Source organism: Vulpes lagopus, chromosome 21, assembly GCF_018345385.1.
Source record: "Vulpes lagopus strain Blue_001 chromosome 21, ASM1834538v1, whole genome shotgun sequence".
Lineage (NCBI taxonomy): Eukaryota > Metazoa > Chordata > Mammalia > Carnivora > Canidae > Vulpes > Vulpes lagopus.
This window is the reverse complement of record NC_054844.1, coordinates 37,375,422-37,401,407: the sequence shown is the minus strand read 5'-3', so window position 1 is coordinate 37,401,407 and position 25,986 is coordinate 37,375,422. Positions and strand designations below refer to the sequence as shown.

Genomic DNA, 25,986 nt, shown 5'->3' with positions numbered 1-25,986 from the left:
ATGGCACATTAATAGTATATTGTACAGCTAGTTAAAAGAACAAGCTAGATAAGAGATCCATGATAAACTTCAGGAAGAAAAAGTTGCAGAAAAATACATACGATGTAATTCATTATTTGCAAAAATCAAAATTTCTATTAATGTGTTTCTATTACCATTGGAAAAAGCATGGAGAGAGACATTGACCTTTTAACCTTGATTTTTATCTAGGATTGAGATAGGGAAAGGAAAACTTTCTTTATTTGCTTCTGAAATATACTTTGTTATACTTCTGTGTTGTTTGAATTGTTAAAATGTTTGCTGCCTTTTAAACAAGTGAGTAGAAAGTGAAATGAGGAAGTAGTTTTAGATATAAACTATTTTTAGATTTGGAGAGAAGATAAATTAATCTTCAGTAAAGCAGAGATTGAAAATATTGAAGATAGAATAACCCATAGCATGGGCCCTGAGGGGATGGAGAGGATTCATTTCAGAGCAGTCCCCAAAGTACCAGTCCTGGGATGGCTTCACTGTTCCACAGGGAAATGCAAATAAACAACACAGTTCATAAAACTTTAGGGTTGAAAGTGCATTTTTAAAAAAGGAATTCAGAGTGATAGGAGATGGGAGGATTTTAAAAATATATATATATACTGTTGTCAAGATTAAAAAGTTAGCAGCCCTATGTCAGTTCCTAAACTGTTGGAAATGCTGATGGTCTATAAATCCCAAAGTCTGTAAAAAACAGATCTACAGAGCAAGTAGAAAGCTAAGGATTAAGCAAGAGAAAAGCGAGGGCTTCCTCTGTGGTAAAGGAAAACAAGTGTGGGCAGGCAGTTACAGACAGACTTGGCAGGTATAGGGGAAAGACGGTAAGTAAAAGACTATGGTGAGATCTTTTGCTGGGTTCAGGGTTGAATGGCTCTGCAGGAGTGATTGTGAGGTTGAAACTTGAGGGAAGTGGTAAAAAATGGTAAGAGGTGCTGTGGGGGATGGGAGACCAACCTGAGAGAAACTAGAGTTTTTATATGGAATAATAATATCTGGCTATATTTTGTTCAGATTTGCTCTTTGATGAAATTGCCCTTGGTCCTTTTTGTATTCTCTCCCTCATTTGACAACCTCTTTCCCAACCAGCAGTTTGTTTTTATTCCTTTGATGACACATTCTGCTTTAGCTTGTTTTTGTACTTCTCTGTACTTACTAACTTGTCTCTGAGACACTGTTCATTCATCTATAACCACCTGACACCACCTCCCAGATAGTAGACACCCAACTGATTGGTGCTGTAGTAAATTTAATTCCACACAGAAAATGATTGGGTAAAAATCAGTATCACCTTGATTAAAATTCTTCACAGTTGTGAAAATAGAGATAAATCGTGTTTTTTTTTTAAATTTCTGCAAAACTAACTTTTCCCTATAGCATGTATTTTTCATTCCTTAAAAAGACACTATATATTTGGTCATATTTTCCTTATGAGTCTTAAACTGTACACCCTTGGAATTCACACACTCCTGTTATAAAAATGCCAGAGTTCATTAAAATAAAATTTTCCACTATAATGGATATGAAAACTGAGGACCAGAAAAATTAGGCAATTTGTTCAAAACTGCAAGGGTATCATGTGCAAGTCGATATTAGAGTTGTTTCCAACTTTAGAGTCTTTACATGGTGATTCCACCTCTTAATTTCAATTTTATTTTGTATTCAACTTATAGCAGTTAAATTAATAATACCAGTTATTTTTGGTAAAGCTCTCTTAAAACCAATAGACTATTACCCTTCCTTTTTTTTTTTTTTTTTAAAGATGCCAGTATGTGTTTCTGCTGCTGTGTGACATGTTTGATATTTTAAGTGCCTAGTAACGTACAATAAGCCAATTGGGCATTCAGTTGAAGGTTGTTTTATGATGCGTAACATTTGTGTTATTTATGATTATAATCAAATCTAAATGTTGACAGTGATGATTGCTATATATCAATCTTTACTCCTGCATTTTATAGTTCATCACTTATTTAAAACTGTATCTCTTTATTACCCTGTAAATAAAAAACATTGAAACCACAGAGAGAGTAACAAATCCTCACATGCAAACATAACTAGGAGGATGCTGCAGGTAAAGAAATACAGTGTTTTCCCCGGGGAGGCAAGAGATGACCTATTACAGATCACCACCCTCTTTTCTATTTGCACATGAAAGTAGAAACCACTAGTGCATTAGCGTGAAGAGCCTTTTTTTCTCTTAAAACATTCTCACATAATACCTAGGAGTCCAACTCTAAAAACAGTGGAAAATTAATTATCCGCCAGAGAAAATATTTAAAAATTCATATTCTTCAGTATGGAGGTTCCTCCAAAAATTGAAAATAGAACCACCCTATGATCCAGTAAGCACACTATTGGGTATTCACCCCCAAAATACAAAAACAATAATTCAAAGGGACACATGCACCCCTATGTTTATTACAACATTATTTACAATAGTCAAACTATGGAAGCAACCTAAGCGTCCATCAACAGACGAATGGATAAAGAGAATGTGGTCCATATATACAATGGAATATTATCCAGCCCATAGAAAATAATGAAATTTTGCCATTTGCAACATGAATAGAGCTAGAGAGTATAAAACTAAATGAAATAGAAAAAGAGAAATAACATACAATCTCACTCATATGTGGCATTTAAGTAAGCAAAGGGGAAAAAAAAAAAGACAAACCAGACTCTTTAACTACAGACAACTAATTGTTACCAAAGGGGAGGTGGTAGGGATTAAAAAGTACATTTATCATGATGAAAACAAAATAAAATAAAACGATAAAACAAGGGAGAAATGGCCCCGGGCGGGGGGGGGGGGGGGAGAAGTATTCTCATTGTTTAGTTTTGTGGAAATGGTTTGTTGTGGTCTTTTTTAGAATTATAGTTTTCTTTCTTTTTTTTTTTTTTTAAAGGATTTTATTTACTTATTCATGAGAGACACAGGCAGAGAGAGAAGCAGGCTCCATGCAGGGAGCCCGATGCGGGACTCGATCCCGGGTCTCCAGCATCACGCCCTGGGCTGAAGGCGGCGCTAAACCGCTGGACCACCCAGGGATCCCTAAATTATGGCTTTCTATTGGCAGATATTATCATTTGACCTTTAATTAAATTTTAAGGACTACTTTTTTAACAAATAGATTTTTATATAAAATACCTACAGAAGAACGTCGCCCCGTTAGCCTCCACCTGAAGCTACACTCCTGGAGGTCCTGTCCTCTGGGCGAATGTGCTCGTATACACGACAAAGCTACACTCATTCTGTTGAGGGCTCATCACTGTCCTCGTTGACCTTGTAATTTTAGGGCATTCTTCCCTCGGAGAGTGACAGGGAAAGACGTTTCATAAAAACTTTGTTCTTCCAGTGGGGGGGAGGGGAGGGGGAAAAAAGTTAACTCCTCTAGATGGCGATTCCTTCAAATTTTCCAAACACAGCAAAGCCCATCGAAAGCCCCACACCTCGTATCAAAAAACTGCACAACGTGAACCCCCCGGAGACTCTGCGATAGGGACAAGGCGGCCGTTCACACACTCCTCCAGCAACCACTTGTCGAGTTTTCATGGGGTGACAGGCCCTGTGCCAGGAGCGGTTGTTATCAGCGTGAGACGCTGTCCCCGAGCCCACAGTGGGGTGGCGAGGCGGGCAGCGAGACGTCCGCAGGGGACGCGATGCGCAGGGGACGGGCAGGGGATGCGCAGGGTGAGGGCGCCTGCCGGGGGCGCGGCGCCGCAGAGCCGGGCACCGAGCGAGCGGGGTCCGAGGACAGCGGCTCCGCGCCGGGCGAGCGCCGTTAGGGACGCGCGGCGCAGCTGGCCCGCCCGGCACCTGGGCTCCGCCCCGCGGGGCTGCCGCGCGGGACCCGCGGGCGCGGGGAGGGCGCTCAGGCGCGCGCAGACGCCGCCCGGAGGGGCAACCGCGAGGCCGAAGAGTCCGGGGCCTTGAAAAAAGGCGCCGGTGCGAGGGTGAGGCCGCGGCTCCCAGGCCCCGGCGGGGGATCCACGAGGCGCACCTGTTCCCGTCGCGGCGGCCGACCTGTCGCCCCGCCGGGCCCAGAGCGCACGGCCCGCCTCCAAGTTAATCATCAGCAAGTTTCTTTGTTGTTGGAATTAAGACACGGGGTTGCGCGTAGGCTCGGGGGGCCCCTGTCCCACCCGCACTTTTTAAACGCCCGCCGGGAGCGAAGGAGGAGGCCGGGGGAGGGGAGGGGAGGGGGAGGGGGCGTCCAAGTCACCCGCACGCCGACCTCCCCGGAGGGCGTGTCTCAGGTGAGCAGGACTCGCCCCACTTCCCAGCAGCCGAAGGACGCTCCCCGCTCCCCGGTTACCATAACGACAGGGCGGCAAACGCCACGCAAACCGCCTCGCGTCCAGGCCCCCAGGGGCCGCCCGCATTGTCCGCCGCGGGAGCAGCGCCTCCCACACGGCGCCTGCGCACAGTCCGCAGGGGGGAGGGGGGAGGGGGGCGGCGGAGGGAGGATGACAGCGCGCGCGAGACGTTTCCCAGAAGCCCGCGCCGCTCGCCGCCCTCCTCCCTCCCGCTCACAGGCCGCGTGACGTCACTCCGCCCGCCACGTTCCTAAGACGCTAAGGGTGGTTTGCCGGCGCCCCCCAGTGGTCCGGTGGAGCGTTGCAGCGCCGCGCGCGGGGGCCCAGCAAGCGAGGCAGGGAGCGCGGCGGGTTGGGCCGCCGCCGCCGCCGCCGCCGCCGCCGCCGCCGCAGCCGCCGCGGCCGCCGTCGTCACCGTAGCGCGCCGACATGTGGCGGCGCGGCTGAGCGGAGGGGAGGGGGGAGGAGGGGGAGGGCACGCGCGGGGAGGGGAGGGAGGAGGCCAGACAAGGCGGGGGGAGGGGGAGCAGCGGTGGCGCAAGTCGCGCGGAGCAGCGCAGCCCGGGGCCGCTCTCGCCACCTCCCGACCCGGCGCCCCCGGCGACAACTCCGAGCGGGCCGCGGAGTCCATGTTGGGGAACTTGGCGTCGTGACGGGGACCGCCGGAGCGAGCGCCTCCACCTCGGCCTGAGGTAAGCGCGGGCCGGCCCCGGGGGCGGGTGGGCTCCGGCGGGCGGGCGGGCGGGCGGGCGCGCGAAGTTTGCGGATTGCGCGCGGCCCAGGCGGCGTCGCGCGCCGGGAGGAAAGTTGGAGCCGCCTGTGGAGGCGGGGGGGCCTCGGGGTCGTCGCCGCCCCGCCGGGAGGCCCCGCTCCGGCCGCCGCGCCGTCCGCACCCCGGGGCCGGGGCCTGGCCCGCGCCCGCCGCCCGAGCCCGCGGAGGCTGCCCGCGGCCCCGCGACGCCCGCCCCCCGACTTGGGAGACTTCGGAGACTTCGCTTTTGTCAGCCGCGTCCCGGCCCGCTCGTGAAGCCAAACTTTACGGCGCCGTGACCTCCGCGCGGACGGGGCCGAGGCGGCGGGCGAGGCGGCCGCGCTCCCCTCCCCTCCCCTCCCCCCCGCCCCGAATTTCAAACTCTTCTCCCCCCGCCCCCGCCCCCGCCCCCACCCCCTCGACTTTTCAGCCCGTTTCCTGGGCTGACAACAAAAGGGCCGGATCTGAACTTCTCCGGATGCGTCGCCCTCCCTTCCTCGCCCGCACCTACAGGGATCCCGTTTCTTTGGGGGATCGCGGGCCGTCCGGCCCCTCCCCCACCCCACCCCCCTCACGTATTTTGGAAAACCTGCTTTGGAAGTAAACGCCCGGTGGAAGTAGTCGGGTTAAAATGCAGATGGGAGTGTTGAAATCGTGAGAGTTCGCCTCCCCCCCCCCGCCCCCCCTCAGCGTGTTTCTGTGGAGGATTTTCGTAGCGTCCACACCGCGCGGTCTTAGTCCCGGGCCGGGTTAGCAGCCGCGTCTCCGCACGCCCTCCGTGAGCCACGGGGTTGGGGGGAAACTGCTCAGCAGGTCCTTAAGGTTCGGCCGGTGGACGCTGGCCTTAGGTTTTCCCATTGTGGGTTTTTTTTTTTTTTTTTTTTTTTTATCCCCCACTGGAAAATCGGGAAAAGCCTAATGAAGGAGGAGATGGCAGTTTTCATTCTAGAAACTTAATTCAAGCATATGGTTCCTTCCCTCAGAATATGGGAAGCGAAACAGTCTTCAGTAACTGGTGGTTTTTGTGTTGTTGTTTGTTTTTATTGGTAATTAATTGTTTTAAAATTTTGATAAGGCTCAAATCTCTAGACCGCCGCTTTCTCTTTTCCTGTTTCTTTGGCAGTTGTCTTAAACCTTCCCCCCCCCCTTTTTTTTTTGTTTTTGTTTTTGGTTTTTTTTGGCCGTTGGTTAAAAGCTGCAGTAAAGAAGTTTGTGGGATTTTAATTTTTGTTGCTTTGATTGATTGAGCAGGTAAAGACTTGACATTGGCTTTGAGTTTGTTTTATACTCTTCTCTGGAAGATAATCTGAATTTACTTTTTATGTGGTTAGTTTTTGCCATAGGAGTTTTTAAAATTATTCTCAATTGTAGCTGCACTTCTTCATTATAATTTTTTTTTTTTTTTTTGGTGCAAGTATATTAATCAGTTTACGTTCAGATGGTGACCTTTCTGCCTGAGAGTTTGAGTATGTTTTTTAAAAAAAAGGATTTTGAGTACATTTTAAGATTTTGGTCGGATAAGATTAGGATGTTTGCTTACTTCCAGTGTACTCACGCTGTAAAAACATTTTTCGATATGTCAAGGGGGAATAAAACTGTAGAGGCAAAGAGGAAATTGTTGGTAAATATATTGCCTGCGTGAAACGTGTAATGGAGAAAACTTTGTCACGTCTTTAGGTAATGGCAGTGGGATCCATGAGTTAAGACTGAAACTCTTCAGGGGTCACCCAGCTTCCCCATTATTTTTTGGGCACTAGCCTGTGTTTAGGCAATTTTCCTGAAAAGCTGTGCTGTTCTAGGAGGAAACCGTGCAGTTGGCTGATGTTGATTCACCATTAGTAGCATGTTTTAATAGTAGGAGAGTACACTACTACTCACCGACTTAACACTGAACTTTTTAGATACACCAATGAGATAATTATAAAGCCTAACTAAAGAGAGTGGCAGAGATAGAGGGAATAAAATCTCAGCCTTAGAATGATTTTCGTTTTAACTTCCCTTTTGCAAGCTCTACCATCATCATCTACCCTTACCTTTAAGTGATGTGCGTTGGATCTTGACTTACCTTGCCCAGTGAAATAAAGAAGCTTCAAACCTAAATTCTTAGTTTTACTCTCTGTCTGAAAGAATAAATTAGCAGGTTTGCACCTTATCTTGCATCTGTATTATACTAACTGGTAGTAGCACTGAGTAGGGCTCAGAGTTAAAATATCTAGTATTCTCTTGGTATTATTACCAAGACTCATCTTTGTATTGTCATTGTTGTCTTTCTTTAAAAGTCGTAGATTTGTTAATTCTAGTACTTAGGCAGATATGGTTCTACTGTAAAATGTGAAAACAGTACCATCCTCTCTTACTTGCAAAATAGTTTCCTAAAAAGTCTCACTATGACCTTTGCTTACCTATATGGTCTTTAACGCTCAACTGCCAGAGTGATCCTGATGAAATTTGTCAAATCATGTTACTTTTCTTAACTGGCTTCCCTTCTCATAGTGAAATCCAAGTCCATGGTTTACCAGGCTGTGAGTGTTTTGAGTCTTTTCTTTTTCTCTCGACTTGATTACCTCATTCTTTGTCCAACCGACTTTTACTCTCCTACGTAAGTTTTCTCTGACTGCTCTGTCAAAACCAGACGTTCCTCCCGCATTTCCTACCACTTTTTAAGCCACATTTTCTACATAGCATTTATCACTTTCTAACATACTGTATACTTTACTATCTTAAGTTTATTGTATTTCTTCTTCACTTTAATGAAAGTTCTGTGAGAACAGGGTTTGTCAGTTTGGGCCATTGTTTTGTCCCCAAATGCTGGCACAATGCCTAATACGTAGTAGGTGCTTAGTAAATATTTGATTAATCTCCTTTCACCTGGAAACATTAAAACTTTAAAGATAGTAATTATGGTTTGAAACATTACCCAAGTCTCACTCTTTTGCATAGTTACTTGGGTCTATGCTTTATATTCAGTTCAGGGGACATTTTTAAAGAAGCATATATAGAATGTGAACTTGAAACTGATTTATCAGGATATAGATGGAAATAATACTTAGCTAAGGGTAGAGTGGTATAATTGTCTTTCTGTTTAAAATCTATTAAATAGGGATCCCTGGGTGGCGCAGTGGTTTGGCGCCTGCCTTTGGCCCAGGGCGCGATCCTGGAGACCCGGGATCGAATCCCACATCAGGCTCCCGGTGCATGGAGCCTGCTTCTCCCTCTGCCTGTGTCTCTGCCTCTCTCTCTTTCTCTCTGTATGACTATCATAAATAAATAAAAAAAAAATTAAAAAAAAAATCTATTAAATATTTACTAAGCACCTACTACGTATTAGACATTGTGCCAGTATTTGGGGACAAAACAAGAGATCACCGGGCCTCTGTTGATGAATGGAAAGTGAAGGACAGAAATTTGAATCATCAACTTAAGGAAACAGCTGGATTGATGGTAATACCACATAGGGTTCAAGGTTCTTTTGATTCTGACATCTTGCATTTAAAGTACCTCTGGAACTTTCAGATGGAAATTTCTGTAGGCAATTAGATAATATGGTTCTAAATTTCAGAAGAATTGTGCTTGGAATAGAAAATTGGTGTCACTTACGTAGGTAGTTGAAACTATAGGTGGAATTGCCTAAGGGAGGGACTATAACTAGAATGGAATCACAGTGGCCTATAACATTAAAAAAAAAAAAAAAGTTTGCTTGGGTGAATGGAAGTTCCCCAAAACTACTGTGAAAATCAGAGAAGTACAAGGTGAGTGTGATATTACAAAAACTAAAGGAAGAGAGTATTTCAAGGAAGAGTAATCAGTAGATTCCAGTGTTGAGTAATGTAAGAGTTTTAAGATTTTGCTTTTTTTTCTTTTTTTAGAGACGAGAGAGAAAGAGGGGAGGTGCAGAGGGAGATAGAATCGTAAGCAGGTGCCATGCCCAGTGTGGAGCATGACGGTGGGCTTGATCTCACCTCCCTGAGATCATGACCTGATACGAAATCAAGAGTGGGGATGCTTAAGCACTTAAGCAGGACTCAGCCACCCAGGTGCCCCAAGAGCTAAAAGACTTTTCACTGAATTTAACAAGGAGCTCATTGGCCTTTGAATAAGCAAGATAGTAAGTTTCTTATTTTCCAATTGATACTCCTGTAATTGCTGAAGTAGATTAAAAAAAACAACAACTGAGATCAAACATTAAGAAATTAGCTGTCTACATCACGGAAGAGACCTAATGTTTGTTGGATATTTTCTGTGTGCCACCCTCTCTGTTTTAGACATTTTACATAAATTTTCATTTGACCTTTTCAGTAGCCTTGCTATGTTGGGTATGTTAATCCTTTTTATGGAAAGGAGTCTGAGGCTCTAGAGAAGTTAAATGACTTGCTAAGTGTCAGAGCACTTGTTAAGAATATAGGCTCAAGTCCATTTGACTCTTGGGCCTTTAGTCTTTAGTTATTCATTGTGTCTGTGGGTTGGCCTCTCAAACTCTAGGTCAGCGCTATCTAGTAGTAGACTTTTCTGTGATGATCGAAATGTGTGTCTATACTGCCAGTACAGTAGTAGCTAATGTGGCTGTTGAGCATTTGAAATATGGCCAGTGCGACCAAGAAACTGAGTAGTCGTTATGGTGCAGATATAGATCAAAAGTCATTAAGAATCTCATAAATAATAAAGCAGAGTCATAATCAGAAGAGGTGGAAACATTTATTTGGGAAGAGTACTGTTTTACTTATATGCTAGTTTTAGGTGCTATAAATGAACATTGTAAATTAACTTCTTTTTTAAAAACAATTTCAAACTTTCAGAAAAGTTCAAGTAGAATACAAAGGACTTTTTTCCCCGTAGCCATTTGAGAGTAAGTTTCAGACACCATCCCGCTAAGGCCCCAGTACAAGTACGAAGTTTTTTTCAAACCCTGAACCATTTGGAAGTAAGTTACGATGCCTTCTCATAGCCCCAAACCCATGATAAGGACTTTCTTTTATATAAATATATCAAAATCAGGAAATTAACATCACTATATTATTACAGTTTAACTCTCAGACCTCATTTAGATTTTGCCAGTTTGCGTAGTAATTTCATTTAAGAAGAGGATCCAGTCTAGAGTCCTGCGTTGCATTTAATTGTAATGTCTTTTTACACTCCTTCAACCTAGAACAGTCTCTCGTTTTTCCTTAAATTTCATGACCTTGACACATCAAAGGATTACAGGTTAGTTGTGTTGTTAAATGTCTCTCAATTTAGATTTGCCTAGTATTTCCTTATGGCTGGGTTCAAATTGTGCAGGAGTGTCTCAGCAATGATGCTGTGTTCTCATTGCATCCTATTGGATGGCATACAATTTCTTTTTGTGCCATTACTGATGATGTACACTTTGATCATTTGATTAAGATGAAGTTTCCCAAGCTTCTTCACCCAAGTTTTTTTTTTTTTTTTTTGTTTCCTCTTAGTAATCAATAAGTATTTTGTGGGACGTATTTTCAGACTTTATAAATAGCCCATTCTTCATCAGATTTGCTATTTATTATCAAATTGTCCCAGCTTTGACCAGTGAAAGCCCCTTCAAATGCTTTCTTTGTTCTTTTGATTTGCTTTGAGCACTTCCTTACTGTTTGACACAAGAAAATGTTCCAGGGTTACCTTGTGCGTACTTTCCCTGTTGTAACCCTAGAATCATCTATTTCTCCAAGGAGTGATTTCTTTTAGTGGAGAAAGATGTTTAGAAAGCCAAGATTTATTTCTGTATATATATAAAAAACCATGAGCTATTACCAATTTGTCCAGTTCCGGTGTTTGTTTTCATTTTCTCCCTTTCCAGATTTATAGCTTTCTTCTAAGGGGAAGCCTGACTTCCAGTATCCTTAGTGTGTTTACTTATGATCAGTCACCAAGGTGTAGCCAAATTCTCTTGTCACTATTGCTTCTTCCCCAGAGTTGGGTAATATTTTCATTCTTCTCAAGGCTCTGCTGCCTTGTGCCAAGATGCATTCCTCACTCTAGGCCCCTCACCATACCTCATATTGAGGATCTCACCATTCTTCTTGAGTTCCAGTACCTCTGGGCTCCCTCAACAATCTTCACATGGACACCTTGCTCAGTAACTTGGGCTCCAACATCTCCAGGCAGACTACCAACATGCAGACATATTTTTCTTAAAGATTGTGCTCATTTGTTTTTATAAAAGATTATCACACCAAAACTTGTGAAAATTATGATCAAATATGTCCTCACCTTTATTTTTTTTTATTTTTTTTATTTTTTTTTTGTCCTCACCTTTAAAATTTAAGTCCTCTTGAGACTCTCACATCTGTTAGTGATAATACTAATCTTCTTCCTTATTTTCCCTTTTGCCAGAGAGTTCTCAGATGTACTTTCAGGAGAGTCTTTTTAATATAATTTTGACAGTAAGGTAAAAATTAGTTCTTTGGGGTCAGTCAGACCTAGCTTTGCATTCTAGTTGTCCCATATACTGATTCTCATCTTGTATTAGTGACTTAATCAGTGTCCTCATCTATTTTAAGTAACATTTACCTAAATCTAGTGGTAATAGCAGCTTAACTCCAATCTCGTTTTACAACTTTAAGTTAACTCTAGCAATTTTTAAACCTTTTTAATGCAGTATTAGTTGTGCAATGTTGGTGGTATTTTAATTTTTAAAATAGTGTGTATGGTATCTTGAGGATTAAATGTACAAAAGCATGTCAGAGTTTATTGCCTAATATAAAACAGGCATGTCCCCTACCCATAATCTTCTGCTATAGGTTTGTTGATAGCTGTGTGTCTCAGAGGTCTGGGGATGAAACATGGCCTTTGCCCTTGAGGGGCTTAGTCCTAATCAGGCCTTCTTTATTGCTCCCAGTGTTCTTCATTTTTTCCTGACGAGTTTTCTATCTCTTCCTCTCTTTCTCCACTTTCTGCTGCTGCATTATTTTCAAAACCTCCAGTTTAAACATGTCAAAGTAGATAAATGGGATAGAGGTGGACTTTTCCTTAGTGATTTCCTACTTTTTACAAAACACAATTTAAGTCCTACCTTGGACTTAAACTTTAAGTCCCTTTACATTCTGGCCTGTAATTAAGTCTGTACCTTTATCTCCTATTGCTGTTCTAAATGAATTCTTTCTGACTAAATTAGTCCTGAAAAATGCCTGTAGCTCACATTTGGCACTTAGCGTATGCTATCTTGTTCATCTTTTGTATGCTAGTACTCCAACTCTTTTTTGCAGCAGAAAAGGTTATAGTATCTTAGTCTGTTTTTGTATTATAGTATCTTAATCTATTTTTGTATTCTAAGCCAGTCTCAATACCCTGGCCAAAGTAGTAGTTCAGCAGCTTAACGTAAATGAAAACAGAAATATAAATATTAAAGAGAGCAGCCACAGCAGCATTGCTTTGAAAATTCTCTGGGATCAGTGAAACAGCTTACAAATGATAAATTATCTGTTAAGGTACATATACTTGTTAACACTATTTTGTATGCCTGGATGACCTGTCAAGAAAATTGTTTCTTCAAATTATTGCTCTAATGGGGAATAAATATTAATAATGTAAAAATTTTGTAAGCTATCTTTCACCTGAAAACCTTATCATGGAAGAGCCTTTAGATAGGACAGCTTTAATGCATTAAGGCTGTATTTCTTTAGGAATTGTGTATGTCCAGTTAACTTAGACCTATCAACATGAGTAATATGAGGGAGATGCATGAAACTGGAAATAGCTTTATTGTTTCAAAGCTGCTACAGAAGTAGATAAAATTAATAAAATTAAATGAAGGAGAAACAAATCTAGTCAAATTCTTAAGAGAAGTTTAAAATATATTTTAAATCAATATAGCCATCCCAACTTTCTTGGACTACTATTTCCATGGCATATCTTTTTCCAAACTTTCATTTTACCCTGTGTCTTTATATTTAAAGTGAGTTTCTTAAAAAGCAGAACTAGACTTACAAATACAGAGAACAAACTGATGGTTGCTGGCAGAAAGGAGAGGATGGGAGGCTGGGCAAAATGGGTAAAGGGGAGTGGGAGGTACAAGCTTCCAGTTATATAATGAATAAATCACAGCAATAAAAGACACAGCAAAGAGAATATCGTCTTAATATTGTAGTAGCATTGTGTGATGAGCATAGCATAACATACAGAGAAGTTGAATCACTGTGTTGTACACCTGAAACTAACCTTGTCAATTATACTAAAATAAAATTGAGTTTCAGGACCTGCTCAGTGGTTGAGCATCTACCTTTGGCTCAGGGCGTGATCCTGGGGTCCTGGGATCAAGTCCTGCATCAGGCCTCCCATAGGGAGCCTACTTCTGCCTATGTCTCTGCCTTTCTTTTTTCTATGTCTCTCATGAAGAAATAAATAAAATCTTTTTTTAAAAAAGAGTTGAGTTTCTTGTAGACATTATGTAATCCAGTGTTTTTGTAAAATCCAATCTGACGATCTCTCTGTTAATTAGTGTGTTTAGGTTGTTTATATGTAATTATGGATATGATACACTGTTTTGTTTCCCATTTCCTGCCCCCTTTTTTGATTATGGGAATATATTTAATATTCTCTAAATTCACCTATTGACCTTTTGACTATATCTCTTTGGATTATGTTTTAGTGGTTGCTTTAGGGCTACTCTTGACAACTGGAAACGTGTCTAGTTTGATTTGAGATATGCTGTAAATGTAAAATATACACCAGATTTCAAAGACAATTGCCACACAAGAAAGAATATAAAAGTCACATTTAATAAGTTTTTTACTGGTTAATGTTGAAATGTTAATATTTGGACATACTGGGTTAATAAAATATACTAAATTGATTTTAGCTTTCATAGTATGGCTACCCAAAACTTAAAGTTATATATGTGGCTCACATTATATTTCTGTTGGACAGTGCTGCTCTAGGAATTATAATATATACACTGAAACATTAACAATACACTGAAACATTAACAATCTATTCAGAGTTAATATTTACCACTTGAAGTGACCAAACAACTCTTCCAGTGACCTTTATGTTAAAGTTGTGTATATTACATGCATATGGAATGAAAACCCCACCAGACAATAATATAATTTTTGCTTACAGCAATCATGTATTTTTTAGAGAACTTAACAGTCTCATGTCTGTACATAGCTGTTGACTCTCTTCTTTGTTAAAGAAATTTTGAGTTTCTCTCCTATCATTTCTCCTTAGCTTGGAGAACTTCCTTTAGCATATCTTTTAAGGTAGCCTTGCTGGTGATAAATTCTCTTTGTTTTTCTGAACTGAAAACGCTTCTTTCCACTTTAATTTCTGATAGGTTTCTTTACCAGATACAGAATTCTGGTTTAACAGTTCTTCTTTAGTACTGAAGATGTCCTACCTTCTTGAATCCCATTGTTTCTGATAAGCTTGCAGTAATTTGAATCATTGATTTCATCTTTATGTTTCTCGGTCTATTTTAAAGATTTTTTTTTTCCTTTTTTTTGTGCTTGATAATGATTTGTCTGGGCATGTTTATCTTTATTTTGAGTTAATCCTATTTCGTATCTTCCGAAATTTGTGAATTTTTAAATTACTAAAGGTTTTGAAGATTATTTCTTTAATACTTTTTATAATGTACCAGTCTCTCTTATTTTCCTGGAACCCAGATGGCATAAATAGAACTTTGTCCACAGGACCCAGAGACTCTTCATTTTCTTTCAGTGTTTCCCTTCTCTCTTCTTCAGATTAGATCATTTCTTTTGATGTATCCTCACATTTTCTGAATCATTCTTTTGTATTTCCAGTCTGTTATTGAGATCTTATTTCAGATACTGTATTTTTCAGTTTTAAAATTTCCATTTGTTTTTCCATCTATTTTTTATAGCCACTATTTCTCTCCTGAGAATCTGCACCTTTCCATTAATTTCCTTTAACATCTAGTGACCCGGATTAATATTTGTTTTCTGTTTTTGTTTTTGTTTTCTGGCAAAGGGCTAGTGAGTTCCTATCCTGATACTTAAAACTGGCTTTGTGACCTTAGACAAGTTACTTAATTTCATTGTATATAGAATGGAGATGTCTTCACAAAATATTGTAAAAGTTAAGTGAGATAACATAGGAAATGTCAGAAAGTAATATCTAGAGGTAGTATGGAATGCATACTCAATAGTCCAGCTCTTGGGGCATTTGAAGCATTTATAATAAGATTACGTTTAGGAAAGAATCCCAGTATCTTCTTGATGTCAGTGTAGAAGAATGTTCTTTTTTATTTTTTAAGTAAGTTTTCATAGTAAGTGATAACATATTTCCAGATTAGTAATGTTTTACAGAAGCAGGACTGTGAAATGTCTCTTTAAATGTGAAATAGTCATTTGGGAATACATTAATTATATACATTGTAACATAAAATTATATTTATCTGTGCTAACTAGGTGAGTTTAAGAAATTCAGATAATAGAGCTGCAATAGAGCACTGTTCTTGCTCACTACACAAAACAATTACTTTTTTCTTTTCAATACTAGTTCCACTATAGCAATTTGTACCAATTTACAAAGAATTAGAGAATGACATTTCTTGAGGAACCAAAGAGTGACCTTTAGCATACGTGTAAAAAAGACTCTAATTTCTGGGGTTGAAACTATAATTAATGTTTTTAAAATCTTTTTTAAACACAACAGAGCAATATTTCAGAAGCAGTGTTTTAAATGTTGTCCTTTTTTCCCCCCTCTTATAGATGAACTCCATTTCCATTCTCCTGTACCAGGCATTTGTGTATGGTCATTTATTGTCATTGATTCTTCTTCAATTCTTAGGATTTATTTGCAAGTGTTCCTATGCTATGTATGTTTTTGGGAGGTGGCCAGACTGGGATTGCCAATTCAGGTTGGGCGTCTTTCTAAGGTAGAACAAAGGTTACATTAAAGATATAATTGACAATTTTTCTGTTTTGGATTACAAAAAAAGATGAAGAGATACCGGTTCCTCTACTTCCCACACTTCCATCCAGGATCACTTTCTTTGGGCCTTTCTGCTTGCTACGTAAGAGGTTATGGTGCTCTTGATCTCAAGGGCTCCTCCTGTAGCTAGTCCTGAGAAGTTTGGTTTAGTTAGATGAGTCTCTACCACCTCACTGTTCTTTTGAGAGTTGTTTTTTTTTTTTTTTTTTTTTTTTTGGTCTTTAATAAGCATAACAATCTTCTGAATGTAAATTCCGCTTTTCCACACTTAAAGCTCTTCTGTTCAAGGGACCTGTAACAGACATAGAGGAATTGCTGATGGAAAGAAACCAAAAAAGGAAGAGCTTTAGTTTTGCCTTTACCATTTGAATTGTCATCTTGTTTTAGTAAATAGGGATGAGAAAATGGAGTTAAGAATCTTGAAGACAAGTGAAGATTGCACAATCAGCTCCTCCTTTCTGTTCCCTCCACCATACCTTAGGCAGTGGTGGTGGGGTTATTAGAGAAGAATTGCATAAAATATATATTGAAATTGTTGAAGGACATATAACATGATACTGCTTTTTTATATTATTTCTCATTTGGAGAAATAGTGGAAGCCTTTCATATGATTTTCTTTCCTTATCAAACTCTTCATGAAAGTAGATAGGCACATAGAAGGATCTTAACTTTTTATTTATTTATTTTTTAAAAAAGATTTTATTTATTCATGAGAGACACAAAGAAAAAGGCAGACACATAGGTAGAGGGAGAAGCAGGCTCCCTGTGGGGAGCCAGATGCAGGACTCGATCCCAGGACCCCAGAATCATGACTTGAGCCAAAGGTAGACAGATGTGCAACTGCTGAGCCACCCAGATATCCCTCGTTCTGTGAATTTTAATACACGTGTGGATTTGTATTATCACCACCAGAGTCAAGATTCAGAATGGTTCTATGACCTCTAAAAAGCTCCCTGATGGTATCTTTGTAGGTAAACCTTACCCAAACCCAAGTGACAACTGATGAGAATTCTTTGTTATTACAGTTTTAGCCTTTGAGAATGTCATATATATTCATTTGTGTAGGATGTAACCTTTTGATGTTGGCTTGAGTATATTGCCTTTAAGATTCATTCAGGTTGTTGAGTAAAGTGCTCTTTCTTTCTTTCTTTCTTTCTTTTTTTTGGCTGAGTAATATTCCATTATATGGCTGAATATACTGTAGTTTATTTTGATTAAATCTAATATTTTCTTTTCTCGTACTGTCTTTGGCTTTTCTATCAAAATAATTCTAGGCTCAAAATGAATTAGGAAAGTATCTTCCATTTTTCTGTAGGATATTGTGTTGAACTGGTGTTATTTCTTTAAATGTTTAGTAAAATTCACCAGGGAAATTATCTAGGCCTGGAGATTTCTTTTTTGGAAGACTACAGATTTAATTTCTTTATAAATAGTACTCATGCTATTCAGTGCTGTTTGCTAGATAGAGGTTTAAATTTTACTGATTTCTCAAAGAACAGGCTTCTGGTTTCATTGATTTTTTTTTTCTGTTTTTCTGCTTTCGATTTCATTGATTTCTGCTATTTCCTTCCTTCTGTCTGCTTTGTAGATCTTTTTCTTTTTTTAGTTTAGTTTTTTTTTTTTTTTTTTTAAGGATTTTATTTTTTCATGAGAGACACCGAGAGAGGCAGATTCATAGGCAGAGGGAGAAGCAGGCTTCCCACAGGGAGCCCAGTGCGGGACTTGATTCCAGGACTCTGGGATCACAACCTGAGCCAAAGGCAGACTCTCAACCACTGAGCTACCCAGGTGCCCCCGTTTTTTAGTTTTGTAATGTAAAAGTTAGATCATTGAGATCTTTTCTAATGTAAATACTTTGATGTAGTCATGCTTTTGCTGCATCTTACATATTCTAACTGTTGACATGTTTGGATTTAGTTTTACTATTTTTTTTTAAGATTTTATTTATTCATGAGACACACACACACACACACACACACACACACACACACACACACACACACACACACACACACACACACACACACACACACACACACACACACACACACACACACACACACACACACACACACACACACACACACACACACACACACACACACACACACACACACACACACACACACACACACACACACACACACACACACACACACACACACACACACACACACACACACACACACACACACACACACACACACACACACACACACACACACACACACACACACACACACACACACACACACACACACACACACACACACACACACACGCAGGCTCCATGCAGGGAGCCCGATGTGGGACTCGATCCCGGGTCTCCAGAATCAGGCCCTGGACTGAAGGTGGCTCTAAACCACTGAGCCACCCAGGCTGCCCTACTATTTTATTTTTTGGAGAGGGAGAGAGAGAGAGAGAGAGAGAATACATGTGAGTAGGGGTGGGGGCAGAGGGAGAAAATCTTAAGCAGGTTCCATGCCCTTGACCAGGGCTTGATCTCAACCACCCTGGGATCACCACCTGAGCTGAAATCAAGAGTCAGATGCCCAGCTGACTGAGCCACCCAGGTGTTCCCATTTTATTTTTGTGATTCTCTCTTTGTTCTTATGTAACCTGTTTCTTTGGGTTATTTGAACAGTTTTTAGTAGTCCAGTTTATTCTCTTTTTGCCTAGATATCATTTTTTTTTTCAGTGATTGCTCTAAGGATTATAATACATTTATATTTTCACAGTTTCCTTAGAATCAATATTTTATTACTTCAAGTGAAATACAGAATTCTTATTACCATTTGGGGTCCCTTTCCCTTTATGTTGTAATTGTCTTCTGTTACATCTACATGTATTGGAAATCTTATTAGAAAGTTTTGTAATATTTCCTTTTAATTGCCAAACATATTTTAAAGAATTCAAGAGGAAGGTAGTTAATTATATTTATCCAGATATTTATCACTTGTGTTGCTCTTCCATCATTTCTTGTGTTCTTTTTAAGGATAATTTTACTAGATTGAGGATTCTAGGCTTACAGTTCTTTTCTATCTTAGCAGTTCTTTAAGCATGTTGTTCCACTCCCTCTGTTCCATGTAGTTCCTGATGCAGTATTATTAGTTATTCAGATCATTAGCCCACCTTCTCCTCATAAGTAATGCACTGTTTCTTTCAGTCTGCTTGCAAGATTTTTTACTTTGTAATTTTCGGTAGGCATGGATTTCATTATCCTATTTGGGGTTTGTGAGCCTTTTGAATTTAGAGGTTGATATCTTCCACTAAATTTGGGAGTTTCTAGAACTCATTTTCTTCTCCTTGGGCTCTTGACGTGAATGTTAGGGTTTTAGTGTTGTCCCACAGGTCTCTGAGGCACTATTTTTGTTTTCAATATTTTTTTCCCAGTATTTTTTCTATTTTTCAGATTGGGTAATTTCTGTTGATCTGAGTTTCCATTCTGCTATTGAGTCCAGTGTATTTTCTATTTCAGGTATTGCATTTTTTAGTTCTGAAATTTCTATTTGATGATTCTTTATATCTTGTGTGTTTTGTGGGTGTTTTTTTTTTTTTCCTGTGACTTTCTAGTTTTCCATTTGTTTCAAGAGTATTTGCTCTTATTTGTGGAACATTTTTATACCTGCTTTAAAGTCTTGTCAGGTAATTCACCCAGTGTTCTAATATCTGTGTTGTCTTGGTGTTGTTTTCTGCTGATTCTCTTTTCCCACAGGAGTTTGAGGGTTTTTTGTTCTCCCTGCCAAGTAATTTTGAGTTGTGTTTTGGAGATTTTAAACATATGAATTTTACTGTCTTGTTTAAATGCTATGGAGAATGTCGATATTTTTGTTTGGACACGTAGTTGATTCAGTTGGGTTTTAGACCACAAGTTCTAGCCACCTTTCTTTAGGTTCTAGTTTTAATCTCAGTTCTATTTTCAAAACCATTGTACTACATTTGGATTTTTCTCTTATTGTGTATTATGCAGTAACCAATCTGTGACCTGTATGGAGGTTTAGTATTGAGTCTATGGTATGCTGCTTAAGGTTAAACCTATAAATGTACAGTTCAGGGGTGAGCTGGGAGTTCATAACTAACTTACAAGTTACTTAAACTTTCCCCTATTATGCCCATGGTATTTTCTAGATCCTTGGGACACCCTCCTTGCTTTCTTCCCCTGGCTAGAAACCCCAGTCTTCATTTCATTTATTTCACTGTGGTGCATATTTTCTACAGTTGCATCTGGAAGCAAGTGACAGGAAGACAGGAGAAAAACGGAGATTAGTCCAGTTTCTTTACTCAGTGAGGATGGTACCTTTCCCTCAGAGTTTTAAGCTCCTGCTGACTATGCTGCTGCCACAGTTGCAACTCTCACCACAGGATTGCTTGGAAATTGGGTCATGGGGAATGAAAAACGGAAAAAGAAGAGATTCCCCTTACTCTTTCTGAGCCATTAGGAGACCCCCCCTTTCCACTCTTTGGACAGAGATAGAGGGCTTTTCCTAGAGCTAGCTTTCTCTCTCTCTCTCTATCTCTATCTCTATCTCTTTCTCTTTTACCAATAGCCACTTTTTGGGTTTAGGTTCCAATTAAGCCCAGGGTGGGGGAAGAATGGAAAAATTATAAGCCCACTACCAACCTGATAATATATCAGATTCTGGGCTCTTCCCCAATTCACCTGTTGTTACTTACTTTCAAAATTTCAGTTAGCTGTGTCTTTTATTCTGTCTGGGTTTTATAGTTTCAGTCAATGAGATAAACAAGGTGGAATGTGCTTACTCCGTTTTACCCAGAACCAGAACTCCCCAGATTACTTATTACCAGTTTTAGAATGTAATGATAATCTCCTCATTTAGATTTAGGATCTCCTTATTCAGTTAAATATGGTCTCTCAGTTACATTTCTTTAAACATATGTGTGATCCTGTGTGTAACAGTGCAAGCCCTATTGCGGAGATGCTACATGTAATGTAAAACAGGAAAATTAATGTCTCTTTTAGAGCATAGTCTTGATGAACTCTCATTTTCTGTAATTATATTACATTTGAAAACCTGTTTTCCTATTTTCAATCTGTTTTCTCTCTAAGGATTTCCAGTTTCCCTTCACTTTGGAAATATTTTATTCTTTATGCATTCTAACCTTTTACAATGATTTACTTCAGGGGCATCTGGTGGCTCACTCAGTTAAGTGTCTGCCTTTTGCTCAGATTATGATCTCAGGGTCCTGGGATTGAGCCTCACATTGGGCTTTCTGCTCAACTGAGAGTTTGCGTCTCCCTTTACATCTGCCTCCCCCCAGCTTGTACTCACATGCATGTATGCATGCACATGCACACTCTCCCTCCCTCTCTCAAAATGATTTGAGGGGCACTGGAGTGACTCAGTCAGTTGAGTGTCTACCTTTGGCTTGGGTCATGATCCTGGGATTGAGCCCTGCATCAGGCTCCCCACTCACTGGGGAGTCTGCTTCTCCCTCTCCCTTTGCCCTTCCCTCCCCACTTGTGGTGTCCCTTTCTCAAGTAAAATCTTCTTAAAAAATGATTTTCTTTAAAAATTAGGCTATTGGTTATTGTAGAGTTAAGTATGAGGTGGTATGCTTCATATTAGTGGACTCTTGGCTCTCACGTGTTGCACAAAAATTATAGAGACGTTCTGAAGCATATCTTCACTTCCTTAATTGATATGGGAAGCTGATTTTATTATAAGGCTGATAAGTCTGGATGACTTCACCTTTTTATTTTCCGTTTGTTTGAAACAACAAGATATAAGATTATTTTGTTCATTGATGAATGGTGCTTGGAAAACAAGCTTTTTTTGGATATAGGTCCAGAGTGAAGGAATTGAATATGAAAGATTCTCAGAAATTCCTGTGGTTGATCAGTTGCTGACAAGCAACCACATCACTGAAAATCTTAGCCAACATTAAATATAGGAAGTATTTCCAGGGCCTGATGTGGAATAGTAACTGAAAGAGGAATATGTGTCTTATATGTTCAGGTTGCTATAACAGAATTCACAAACCAAATGGCTTATAAGCAATAGAAGTGTATTTCTCACAGTTCTGGTGGCAGGATGGTTGAGTGAGGGCCCTCTTCCGGGTCACAGACTTTCTTTTGCGTCCTCATGTGGTGGAAGGAAGGGGCTTGGGATCTCTCTGGAGCTTCTTTTTATAAGGCACTAATCCCATTCTTGAGGGTTCTACTTTTATGATTTAAGCACTTCCCAAAGGCCCCACTTACTAATAACATCATCACATATTCAGCATTTTAACATGTAAATTTTGGGAGATAAAAACATTCAGACCATTGCAACATATAAATGAGTCCGCAAAAACTAAAACTGATTGAAAGTCTTAAGTTTCATATCCATTTCAGTAGTTATAAAGTTGGGGTGAAATTGAAACTATTGGTAGAAATGAAAATTTTGTTGCTGTTACTACATATAATTTACTGGTTCTTCATTCTGAGTAAGAATTTTATATTTAGGGTTGCTGGGGGCTCAGTGGTTGAGTGTCTGCCTTGGCTTGCATTGTGATCCCGGGGTCCTGGGATTGAGTCCTGCATCAGGCTCCCCATGGGGGAGCCTGCTTCTCCCATGGGGGAGCCTGCTTCTCCCTCTGCCTGTCTCTGCCTCTCTCTGTCTCTCATGAATAAATAAAATCTTGAAAAAAATTTTTATTTTTTAAAAAATGTGATGTTGAAAAAGCACTGTGTTAAAGGGACATTTATTAAAGACCTATTAGTGTTTTTATATTTTTTTAAGATTTTATTTATTTATGAGAGACACACAGAAAGAGGCAGAGACATTGGCAGAGGGAGATGTAAGTTCCCTTCAAGGAGTCTGATGTGGGACTTGATTCCAGGACTCCAGGACCACGCCCTGAGCTGAAAGCAGACGCTCAACCACTGAGCCACCCAGGCGTCGTCCCCTATTAGTTATTTTTAAAAAATTTTTTAAAGTAGGCTTCACCTAATGTGTGGCGCTTGAACTCATGACCTGAGATTAAGGTCTGAGGTGACAAAAAAAGGTCTGAGGTGAAAAAAAAAGATCTGAGTTGAGATCAAGAGTTGGACAATTGACCAACTGAGTCACCCAGGCCCTCGGATTATTTTTTTAATTGTGTGGCAGATAATTGTGTGAAATATACTGTTTTATAAAATTTGTAGAAAGAGAAAAGATACTTCTATTTCTACAAAGTAGAATGTCCACAGGCAGTGTGAATGTCCATCCATTATTTGAAAACCTTTTTTGGAAGATAAACCTTCATGGTGTGGGGTCTGGCACAGTGTTATCTTTTATGTTTGCCTAATGGTCATTTCCATATAGGAAGTTGAACATAGAACATCAGTTTAACTGTGTGCTCTGATTTACATGTATCCTTCCTTTGTTTTGAAAATTAAAATTCTCACTATCATGTTAAAATTGATAATTCCAGCTCTGAGTCCTTTAAAGATGGAAATGTCACAGTGGTACAGAATGGTCAGGGAGTTAGAAAAATGCGTTTTTAATCTGTTTGGTCTCAATTGGAAAGCCTTTTTTACAAATGCATATATGTTGCAAGGATTTGGTGCTTATTATGTGCTCCTGTTACATCTTGTGCTTACCCCCATTACAGCACCTGCTGTACTGTATTGTAATTTTTTTGTTTTGTTTTGTTTTATTATAGTCACACACACACAGAGAGAGAGAGAGAGGCAGAGACACAGGCAGAGGGAGAAGCAGGCTTCATGCACCGGGAGCCTGACGTGGGATTCGATCCCGGGTCTCCAGGATCGTGCCCTGGGCCAAAGGCAGGCGCCAAACTGCTGCGCCACCCAGGGATCCCTGTATTGTAATTTTTGATTTTTGTTATTCTCAGGTGTGTCAGTGTGTAAGGCCTAATGGCACCTAGGAAATAGGGGCACTGACTAAATATTGAGTGAATAAATAAACATAGGCTGTAGCAAGGTAGAGAGTCTGGTATGGGTCCTATCTGAACAAAGAGGAAAAATAAAGAAGTAACTGCTGGTTAAGCATATTTCAGGTCTGGAGTTCAGCAAGTAATTTAAATTCTAGTAGTTGTTGAATTTTCTGTATTTTTTTCGAAATTGTCTTCTTAGGTGATGAGACCAGTCTATTTGTTGAGGTAGATCTTTTTCTAATTCTCCATTACTTTGTTTTCAGTTGGTTTTTTCCTGTACGCTGAAATGTGACTTCTTGTGCTAAACAGAATGTTTTCATTGTTTGCTTCCATTACCTGTGTGCATCTTCATATATGAAGGCATATAGTTACTCTGTCAAAATATCCTATATTGTAAATAAATTGTATTCACTATTCAGAGGCCTCTGGAATAAATCATCTTTTATGTTTTCCTGTTTTCTTTTTTTCTGAACCCAAGATAAATAGGGGAGTTGCTAGGTGAAAGTGAAGTAAAATAGGACTAATTTTCATAATTCCCTCCCCAGAATAGTTTGCTGGAAAACTGATTACGTGACCCCTCGACTTCAAGAATCTTAAAGGTAAGAGGGCTTGTGAATATTTGTATACTTATGAAAAAATTAAAATGACACTTTTAGGTACTACTCTGGAAATTCTGGTTATAGCTTTACTTACATATAACCTCTTCTTTTTTTCTGAAGTTGCCATGTTAAAACCATTTGGTGTTTTATCTCCTATACCTGTATAAAGTAGGATAGGATGCAAAAATCCTAGGATTGTTTTCTTTTTGATTCCTAGATTTTTTTTCTTGCTTCAACATTTTTATCTCCAGATAAATAGGAATCTTGATAAATACTATCGGTGTAGAATAAAGAGCATGTTTATTTTTGTATTATCTATTTGAAAAGCTATTTGACAGATTTAAATTTTGTGAATTCTTTACTCACATTCTTTATGTAGATATTCTTTGAAATACAGTAGTTTTTAAAATAATTGAAATCTCTCCTTAGAGTCCTAAAGATTTATCAGTCTTCCATCCTGTAATATACTTAAGATCCTCTTAGGGTGGGATGGTGTTCATGTGTTTGTGCCTGTGCGTTAGTTGTTATTTCTTTTGTGCTAGTTTTGGTGCTAAGCACTTTAAAAGGATTATGTGATTATATAATTTAGTCTTCATAATGACCGAAGTGGTTATTAGTATTATCTCCATTAGATAGGTGAGGAAACAAGCTTAAAGAGGTTAAGGTCACACAGCTAGTAAGTGGCAGACGAATTGCAGTTTGAACGTAGACAGTTTTTTTTCTAAAACCTGTGCTTAAAGGGACGTTCTGTCTATATACTTAAGAGTACTAATATTAAAGCTTCAGCAACAAACATGCAGGTGAGGGATATTGTAAACAAAAACATGTCAGAACAGGCATGTGAAGCAAAGAAATCTACTTACAAACTCCAATAAAACTGTTATACAGGTAGAAAAAACAAAACAACTTTGAGGGTTTTACAAATCAACAGTTACAGAGCAGAACTGAGTTGATTATGTAGCAGAGAGACTTGGAAAGGAAATATTTATTAAACTGAAGGAGTTAATTGCCTTAACCTTACTCTGAAGTGAATTAGCTGAGGGCACTAGAGCAAATATCTGTGATAGTTTAAGCCAGATTGGTAAAATAAATGTAGATAAATCAACAAAATCACATAGCCTTCAGGGGTGTTTTAAAAGGAACCCAAGGACAGGGTTGTAGAACCATGGACTTAAGATGTGTAATAAGTAACTGTCATGCCAGAGTACAGGTTGAATATAGATGTAGGTAGATGCCTATACTTTAGAAAACTTGAAGAGCCTTCTGCAGTGAGAGACTGAAACACATCTGTAAACTTTTTCTGGAAAGGGCCAGGTCATAGGTATTTTTATTTAGGCTTTGCAGTGTATATGGTTTCTTTCAGCTACTCATCTTTGCCACTGTACTGTGAAAGAAGCCATAGGCAATATGTAAATGAATGAGCGTGGCTGTGTTCAACAAAATTTTATTTACAGAAAAACTTGGCCAGTTTTTTGACCACTGGCTTATGATAATGCACACTATCCC

General features: G+C 39.9%; 1 protein-coding gene across 3 annotated transcripts in view; it reads left to right on the top strand.

The window, feature by feature from the left end:
- Positions 1–4,846: 4,846 nt before the first annotated feature.
- The window catches only part of SCAF11 (SR-related CTD associated factor 11), a 73,615-nt gene continuing 52,475 nt past the window's right edge, over positions 4,847–25,986 (top strand). Inside the window, exons 1-2 of one of the 3 annotated variants that reach the window (XM_041735808.1) lie at positions 4,847–5,036; positions 24,427–24,480. The gene's annotated coding sequence lies outside the window, so the exon portion shown is untranslated. The remainder of the gene's footprint in view (positions 5,037–24,426; positions 24,481–25,986) is intronic. The other 2 variants (XM_041735806.1, XM_041735807.1) reach the window with 2 other exon arrangements.